This window comes from Ruditapes philippinarum, unplaced genomic scaffold (assembly GCF_026571515.1).
Source record: "Ruditapes philippinarum isolate M1 unplaced genomic scaffold, ASM2657151v2 ctg1049_1_1_1_1, whole genome shotgun sequence".
In the NCBI taxonomy this organism is placed as follows: Eukaryota; Metazoa; Mollusca; class Bivalvia; order Venerida; family Veneridae; genus Ruditapes; species Ruditapes philippinarum.
The window spans coordinates 204,788-214,899 of record NW_026864092.1 but is presented as its reverse complement, the minus strand read 5'-3'; the positions used below and the strand labels follow the sequence as shown (position 1 = coordinate 214,899).

Here is a 10,112-nt window from a genome sequence, read left to right as displayed (position 1 = left end):
GATAATGCTAGTGGTAGTAAAAACTCATAAAAATGTATTGACAACGGTTTTTGTTTAATTTATCAGACTTTTTTGCAACAAAACCTTGCAATGTCTAAAGTTTAAAAGTCTAAACACTTTGTTGAAATGGCAAGTTAAATATCTTAAAACTGCAAGTCCCAATAACATTGTCCTTTGATTTGCGTGTAAGTCAAATCAACGACTAAAAGTTATCTTCAAAATGTGTGGCTTTATTGAGATCGATTTATAATTTGTCCTTGGTTACTGCACCTTTCCCATATGTAATCGGCTTACATTTGATCTTCAATCAAACATTTGTTCAATTTAGGAGTAATTGTCAACGAACAAATAAATAAATAAAACATTAGAATAGCAAAGTTATAAATGAAAATTATAGACAAAAGATTTATTTTAAGTATCAATACTCTTTTATTTAAAGCTCGCTTCAATTGATCAGATTTGACGACGTTCTTCATGTCTGAGTCTAACTGTTTCTTTTTGATGTTATTTTGTATACTAGTCTGTTTGACTTGATACAGGTATTACTAATTATAGACTTAATGTAGAAATTTCAAATTGTAATTGAAATGCGCCAGAAATTGATTTTGTGATTTCGATATTAATAATTCAGTTAATAAAATAAAGTAAAAATAAAGAAAACAGAAATAAAAAAAAGTTTACTAAGAAAATTCAATAAATTAAGAGTAGGTAAATGCTTTCGGAAGAAGAAATGGTTCATAATCTTGATAAAAGAGTGATCCCTCAGAAGCAGTTTACATTCTGTCTTTCAAGATATTGACAAGCTTTTAGATTCCGCCTTATGATTCTTTTCCGTAATTATTAGACACTGTTATACAGAATAGTATGCATTGAAACATATTTTTTATTAAATTAAAATTAAGTTACTGATTCTAACGTATATTTTTGCTCATCTAAGATTGGCACTTATAACATATCTACGATGAACAATTATATAAAATGTTTTTATTTTTCTGTTTTTTTTAGTATTATGTCATTAATACCTTGGAGAATATCTTTTCTAATATATCAGTTTTTTATGAAATTCACATATGCCGTTCGTTCCACATCTGTTTCTAAATAATAGACCCTTTTCTCTGAATCATCAAGTATATGAGCAACCTGAAATAATAAAAATGATAAGACTTTTTTGTTAACAATTCAACGATTTATCTATTCACAACATAATAAAAGCATATATCTTGTTTTTATGACAACTAGAGAAGTGTTCAGTTCCGCTAATTACAATTCTTAGGAAAAATTGCGCGAAATACTTTTAATTTAAAGCATATTATATAATAGTGTTATACTTATTTATAGTATTACCTTCATGTCTTTTTTTACACGCTACTTCGTCGGTAATTAGTTTGTCATTTCCTAGAACGAAATACAAACTGTTAAGATTTATATACATTATATTATTTAACTTCAGAAACTGAAAACTTCGAATGACATAGAAGTATGTCATTAAAGCAAGATTGTTAACTATCAAAATTGAAATAAAAAATAAAATAAAACAGTCTTTTTGTTTAGAAATTGAGATATGTTTAATCCGCTGCTGGGGTACGGCCTAGTGGAGCTTGTAAAATAGTCTTAAAAAGGTTAAATCAAACCGAGTTTTAAGCGTTAACAACACAATTTAACTTTTACTGTATTGATGGACCTTAAACGTTTTAATGTGTGTGTGTTTGCGTGTGCGTGTGTGCGTGTGCGTGTGTGTGTGTGTGTGTGTGTGCTTTCTTTGTTCTTTATAGTAAGATTGGTATGTGTCGCATCATTATGTATTGTGCCATGAAATAAATGTAAGGGGTATTAAATACATTTAATAATTATATATACATGTATTATTCATTTCATCATTTGTTTGTGATTTTTATTGATCGTTTTCCCCTTATTTTCTTTCCTACGCAACTTCAGCATCCCTAAAGAAAAAGTGTTTATTATTATAAATATTCTTACGATATGTTGCCTGTTTTTGTTGTTGTTGGTTTTGTGTTTCTTTTAAATTTAGGTAGGTGCATGTTATATGCAGGTTTCCTCACTACTAATTACCTATAAGAATCTATGTTCTAGCTCCTCTCAAGGAAAAAACTTTAATACACGGGACTTTACGGAATGACACGATGGTGTCACGTTTAAAAAGATTGATCACCTTTGCCTATATCTTAAACACTGAATTAAAACCTGTTTTCATATTTAAAAGTCCTGCCTTTCAAATATCTGTGGAAATGGGAGTTACCTCGAAATAAAATGAGAACTATCAAAGTTGGGAATTACAGATACGGTGTGATTGAATCTTTTCACGTGGAATTATACACATTAATACACAATGTACATTACAGCTTCTCACATACCCTCTGACACCGGCTTAAGTCTGAAGGCAAGAGGTATGGTGAAATGTTCATCTCTGACGTCCATGGACATGTACAGTCGAATCCAGGCTACACAATAATAATTTGTTTAGCATGTTGAAAGGTCTACAAGACTTCCATTTTCCATAATCGACTAATTGATAAGAAAATGTAGAGCTATCCTAGTAACGCGAGCGTCGGCATCGGCAACAGCGTCGTTTTGATATAATTATGCCCCTTTTGCCTTTGAATTTACGTTAAAGTTTGCGTACCACCTCAAATATTTTCAATGTTCATTTACATATGGCTTTGAAACTTTGCACACTTGACGTTGTAAACCATCATGACTCTAATCTGAAGACAGGAGGATGTACCTCTGTGAAGTATTTTGACCGGAATATGCCCCCTTTTCGACTGAGAATTTATAATAAAATGTGTGTACTGCCTCAAAGGTTTTTAAAATTAATTTACATATGGCTTTGAAACTTTATACTTATAACCATCGTGCCCTCAACCTCTAGACAGGAAGTGGTAACTCTATCAAGGATTTTGATAGAATTAAACAACAGCCCTTGTTTAAATACGTTATTTTAAAAGGAAACTAAAATTAAATTCTAAGTTATTCAAAACATAAACAAGAAATATTCATGTATATGTACTGATTTTATAACATGGATACTTCTGTAATAGTGTTTCTTCTCATTCTGAAGCATATATTTTTTATCGTCGTACAACAATAAATGGCTAGAATATATAGTGAAGCAAGTAAACAAAATTCCCGTAAACTCATATGTGATACGATTTAACCAGCAAATTGTTTCTATATTGGAAGATAGACTAAATAAAACTAAAATATTTGTAACATGTGTCAACAATCAACAAAATTGCAAAACGGCAAAATTGAAAACGTTGCCGGCTCAGTATGATTAGGCATGTTCATGAACGTTAGTGGTATTTGCAGCATCACAATTTCAAACATTTTTTAAGTAGATTGGTAGAAAATTTTATAAAAATGCAAAATTATGATAATATATTTCTATGAAAAAAATATTGATAAAATTTGTAGTGTTTTAGTATGAACATATTCTATTGATAATATTTTTTATTCAGGTATCAACAGACATCTTTACTATAAATATGCAAACTTAAGTTAAGTATAACGACAATGACATGAACACAGTGCACCGTTTCCTTAAACATTGTTGTCATTAGAATAAAATCAGTAACCGCGCACACAAATAACTCGCAACAACGACAAACATGAACTAAGGATTTTTTGTACTGTATAATTTTTCGACTTTTCACCAAAATTGTTATTTCTTGTTTGTGTGTGCCGCAAAGGCCCTAACGGGATGGCAAAGAAAGGAGTTTATGTACGAGTTAGATGTCTCCAAATCAAGTGTAAGTACTCGTGTTTGGGAAGGAATTACAAAACATTTGTTGCATCAAGTTCAATAAAATAAAAGATTTGAAAGGAGTACTAATGTGAAACAAAAAGTGCAATGACGTGAAAAAGGTAATAAGAGGGAAATAGAGGAACTAAGGCTACGAAGTGCAAAAAGGGGTATTACGCAAATAAACACGTTATAACGCAAATAACAGCGTTTTAATGCTGACGTCATTATATTTATTTATTAAAAAAAAGTATTAAAGGGCCGTTATCGCAAGATCTTTGTTGTTTTGCTATTTTGGCCGCCTTGCTTCAAGGCATTTTTTTTACATTAGTGGGCAACTGAAAGAGCGATATCAACCCTCAGTGACTTTCAAGATGGATACACGGAGGTTTCTTGCAAGTTTGTTAAACTGAATGACAAACATGTGTTTTCATTGACAATAGTTCGCTTCACCAGACTAGAACCATGTAGCAACTATGTTTAAAAGCCGAATTTCTGGCATAGGTATTAAAGACGTAAGTACTTGATTGCCCTACGCCATAATGCGATTTCTAAATGCCGTATATCCGGATTTGATATTTAAGACGTTAAAACTTGTTTTTTGCTTGCAATTATTGCTTGCAATTATGCGACATTATGCGATTATGATAAAATTTAATATATATAAATATTTACAGTACATATTTTACGTTTTCTACGATGTTTGAAAATTGTTAAATTAGCATAATTATATACATATTTCACGCAAGAATGGAATTACCGCAATTACTAAACATACAGTATCTTTAACTTGATACTATTTGATATACATCCATACGCGTATAAGCAGAAGGGAGAGTCTCGTGTCTTTTAAAAACCTAGTACATGTTTCTAATTATATTAACATATGTTTTGAGCAAACAAATAGAGGTTTACCAACGCCGATCAAAAAGCAGACAATTCATAATCAAGGTGAAAGAAGTCTAGTTTTTCTGTCTTGCGTGTAGATTTTGACTTTCTGTTTATCTGTGTGAAACTTCAAGAATTTGTGAAAGGTGTTCTGTTACTTTTTTAAAATATATTTTACTGAAACCTGTGCCCTTTTGAATGCATACTTTAAAGAATTTTCTGTCTTGAAAATTAAAACAAACAAAGGGAATACAACTGTTACATAGATGGCTAGTTTTATTTTTTATCAAGACAAAACAGGGAAAATATCAGACTTATGTGTATTTTACATGCCAATGAAATGACCCGAAATCAAGAAATCACATGCAAAGGCAAACAACTCATTGTTGTTGTCTTATTCATGCAATGTTTTGATACATTCTGTTATTATAACGTTTTTGTTCATTTATATTTTTGTAACTTAATCTTACGCCATTTTTCAGTTCCGACAGTATAAACACTGAAGTCGTTTACAAAAAACAAAGATACGGCATACCAGTTTAGGTCAAAATGTAATGCAATGTAGACAACAAATTTCACAAAATATTAAAAACAAATATTTTACAATTTTCAATTTCAACTTTTCGAAATAATTTCCTTACACATTTAAAAGTTTCAGACGTACAATCCCATTTGAAATGTATCAACACAGTCCTCTCAATAATTGGAAAATGGCCGACTGAAGTCCATTTTTACACTTGGAGCGATGTTATTCTAAGGGGGCAGGGGACCTAAAAATGAACAATTGTGTATTTCAGTGTGACCAGAAACACAATTTAAAATATTTCCAAATCTGTTTCACAGGCAGATAACCAGCTGCACAGCATTATTCAATGATATATGACATATATTGAAGAAAATAAAAGTTTGCATGCATTGCTCCTTAAAAGAATGACTGACAGCAATTTATATTTACTCCCACCCAGCCAAATTCACACCTAAAATATACCAATCTGGGCAATCTTCATGAAGGTGCAGCATACTCCAGTGTCCGATTCCCTTAAAAATATCACTTACACGCAGTGCAAGCTATGGCATTTCCAAAAATGACCAATAAAGTGTCTGTCATACGTTTAAATTTTTCACAAAATTTATTCGAAATTTCTTACTTGTTTGGCGCCAACTGTCAAAGCTTGATTTTTAACTTTTTCACCTCTATTCGGAGAGCCAGAAATACATACAAAGCTACCAAAATGCTTAGTTTTGGGTAAAAACCCCAAAATACTTGTCATTTCCTACACACAAACAAGAAAGAATTACAATGCCAGAGAAATATCAGAAGTTTCCATTACCTTCAAAACACCATGTCTGTGTTATTAAAAAATGTGACCGGGGCCATCATTCGAATATGTCCCCTGTTCCGTAAACGGATTTTCAGTCTAGTAAAGAGGTAAACATTACAGGATGCAAAGCTTGAAGAGTACGTTGTATATTAAAGGATTGTCACTCGTTTTACAGTAACACCTTTGTGTACAGGAGTGTTACACGTCATGCAGAAAACACCGGGGTTTCAAACCAGCAAAACACAAAAAAGTGTTGTTTTTTAACACAACATCTGTTAAATATTTAGATGTGACATAAATTAACCTACTTTAAACAGGAGTTTAGCGGGTTTTGAGAATAATTTACTTTGTTGGCATCTGTCAAACGCTATACAATGCAAGGTCGACGAACATCTTTGGTGGCCCAAAACAGTACACTTGCATACTGAAATCAACTTTCATTACCAGACAGAAGATTATAAAAAATGGCGACTTTCCTATTTTCGAAATATGTTGATAACTTTTCAAGAGCATTCAAATCGCTCCTTCATTTGGTCATGAGTTTGCAAAAAGAGGTTTCCATCCGGTAGCTATTTGTACAGTTTTCATGTAATTCCTTAGAATCATATATCGTTTATATCCCTATGATAATGACCATCTCGGTAAATAAAAGTCAGGCATTTTTGTCAATAATAAGCTATACTTTACGAATTATATACATTGACAGTAATGTGGGAGTGTTATTTACTAAAGTTGCAGGCATCTTAATCGACTCGAGCCCATTTTTCAACCTATGAATCTTCCTCGAACTGATACTCCATTGTTGCTGTCATAGGGTACAAAGTACTAGATTATATTTGTTTTACATTAAGTACATTACCTAGGTAGTAAATCTTCAATATGATCATCGTTTTTATACCATGCTGCTTTAATTAACGTAACGTTTAATTTGAACACCTAAATGAAGTAGTCAGTCTGTTAAGTAGTCGTAGCTGTAGTTAGGAAGATAGTGAATTGTCTTAACAGCAGCTGTCACGTGCCGTGTGGCGGCTGTAAAAGTTGCTCCGTATTTCACTTCAGTGTTGTTATATTGTCTCGTCTTTCGTTATCATTGATGCCAGCACTATTAAGTGTTGAGAATTGTTTACTACTCAAGCTGGTGCTACGGAGCATGAGGGATGTTGCACTTATTCATTATCCCTCATGTACAGACTCAATCAAACCGAGTCTGCAATTCTCTTGTAATTTTGTTGTTATTAATGTTTCCGAGGGATCACTTTGTTTCCATTACTTCGATTAACCTCTTCTCTGTTATTAATTTATTGATAACCGATTACAACACCATGCAATTCTCCGCAATATTTAAAGACTGTAAACGTAAAAATAGCCTTATTGTGCTGAATATTGTATATGTTTTTCTTTAAATGTGAACAGGTAATTGTGATCAATCTGAAACATGATAATTGTATTTCTTGTCATTTTTGTATTTTGTATGTTGCTAATTCTGTAATGTTGATATGTATTACTTATATATTAGTGTGACTATCATGAATCATTTATTACAGGACGTATCTGTCGTGATTATACTTTTCTACTTACACGAGAGCTTGAAGATCCTTTCTACCAAAGGCATGGCGTGAGAAATTGCCATAAATAAAGCAAATATTATTATAAGCATTTCTAGCAAATAATTCACATTTTCCTGGAGCTTAAACATGTTATACATTTGTCCGTATTTCAGGACTTGTAACTAAGCGTATTCTAGCAATTTTGACGTAAAGTTGCTCGTGTAAGGTATGTTTAATTTGTTCAAAATTTCTTATCGGTTGTCTACACATATGATTTAAGAATCATTTAAAAACAGATGATTTGAATTGTGGGAAAGTTTTCACATGAAAATATACTACATATTTCATTACATACATTGATCCACCCTCGTAAGTTTATTAATTTGAACTGAAATGCAGTGTACAAACAGATCGTGTGTTTTACAATATAACTGATGCTCAATACCGTGATTTAACATTACATGTTTAAAATACAAGAACACAATCTCTTACAAAGCTCCTATGCACTTTGGCACCGATACTATATATCTATATTTAAAATGTTAAATGACAACAAGCTGAAAATGGTTTGCGGCTCTTTGACCTAATATCTCTAAATATCCAACAAATATGGCGTAAAAATCTAAACTGTCACAAGCTTTTGACAGATAATATATTGCTTGAAAATAAATGTTTATTATAATAATGTTTAATATCTTACTTGAAATCTTATTCATTCGACAGCTTTGGCATAATTAATTGAATTATGTATTCACCCGATTATTGTGTAAAACAATGACTTTAGTTATACTCCAGTTCCCCCAAATTCGTATCTTCATATAAGCTTAGCTATCTAACCGATATGTTATCAAAATGAACCACTTATGAATTATATATCTGAACGCATGTATATTGCTTTGTTTAAATAAGCTGTAATCTAAGATGTAAATGTTTAAAGGGTTATCGACATAATCATAAAACCGCAATCGTATCCAATTAAACACCAGCGTTCCCCGGTTGTATAGTTTTTGTTGTTGTTGTTTTTAATGTTTTTACACTGTATAAGGAAAGAGACCTTGCTGAATACTCGTTTGCCAAATACATTATTATTATGTAAGTTATTATTATTATGTAAAAAGAGATGCGAATCTATATGTTTGAGGCCTGGTTTTAATTTCGTACTTAAATGTTCACTCATAATATTGTACCCGGCGATTGTTTTTAGTTTTTTTTTACAATTCAAAACGTTAATAATCATATATTTGACATTCAAATGCCCGATTTTTGTTATTTTTTCAAGATACTGGGTTACCATTATTTTTCATCCAGCCAATCGATTATGATGTACGCATAATTATGATCAATACTGTTGACATATTTGAGAATATAATCATTTAATATCTTTTTAACGGTCATAGGGTACTAAATCCGTTTTTTAGGTCTCATACTTGTGTCAAAATTTTAATTTTGAATGTGTCGCTAACAATGAAACATTTTAATGGCAATTCACTTGAGGTCATATAAAAATTTTTGACAAAAGTATGTCTAGAAAGTGCTCAAGGGCAAACAAAAACATGTTTTTTGAGCAGGTGCGTATGATGAGACTTATATTGCATTTTTAAATTAAAAATAAAAATATATATTCAAGATAGTGAAGAGATACAAAGCAAGAGTAACTATTTGGGTCAGTATTTATCATTACCATAGCATCCATCTCAAGACGTAAGATATTGCTTTTACGTGCATGACGGTTTACACCATTAAATCATATTTTAATTTGGTTTAAAGTCCTTTTTAGTACAATTTGGACTGAACGATTGAACATTGTTGAACAACTGTCGGCCGCTCTATCAAAGTGTAAAAATGAGCTTGCGTAAATTGACCAAATGATCCTTTGTAGGCCTTTAACATGAATGTAATATTGTAAATTCAAATCACATAAGAGGAACACAGCCAAATATCGTGAACTATCAACAAACGTATGCGTCACTTCCGGTTTGAGATTGCACCTGCACAACGGTTAGCAACTCTTACATATGTGTGATACTGGACTTTTTAAGGGTAATACTGTAATGATCTAGAAATTTTACCGGTTCACTTTACTCGTTCATTTTCACTTTCAGTCATTAATTGATTCTACTTTCGTTTTAAAGCTTTTACTGGCAAAAGCACGTTAGTTGACTGGTGTCTTGGTAAATTTTCACAAGACATCAGATCAATGTCAAGTATCATGCCAGACTTTATTCTAGTCTGTAAGTTTAATTTGAAATCCCTGTATGTTTTCTATGACAGAATCGTGTTGAGTCAATTGTTTTCACGACTTGTTTATCTTTCCTTGTAATTTGAATAATCCATCTTATAAGTCACTATTTACGTTGCATATCAAATAAATCCATGTTTATGAATGTTTCTGCAATATATTCTTTCAAGAAACTTGTTAAATCCTTCGCATTTTTAATATTCAATATTTGACCTCATTTTGCAGAATGCAGATCTGCCATCTTGATTTTGACTGTGAGCAGTTGCTACCAGCAACAGTCTGAGGCGGACTATTTGAAATCTTATTTTTTATTGTTTAAACTAGCGTATTTTTACAAATAATGAGGTTTAACT

At 31.7% G+C, this 10,112-nt stretch overlaps 1 long non-coding RNA gene across 1 annotated transcript; it reads right to left on the bottom strand.

Moving 5' to 3' along the window:
* Nucleotides 1-599: 599 nt before the first annotated feature.
* On the bottom strand, nt 600-8,343 carry LOC132724409 (uncharacterized). The gene is made up of 3 exons (XR_009624902.1): nt 8,221-8,343; nt 1,345-1,395; nt 600-1,140 (listed from the first exon to the last, which is right to left on the bottom strand). It is a non-coding gene; the product is annotated as an uncharacterized LOC132724409 (long non-coding RNA).
* Between the last annotated feature and the right edge of the window lie 1,769 nt (nt 8,344-10,112).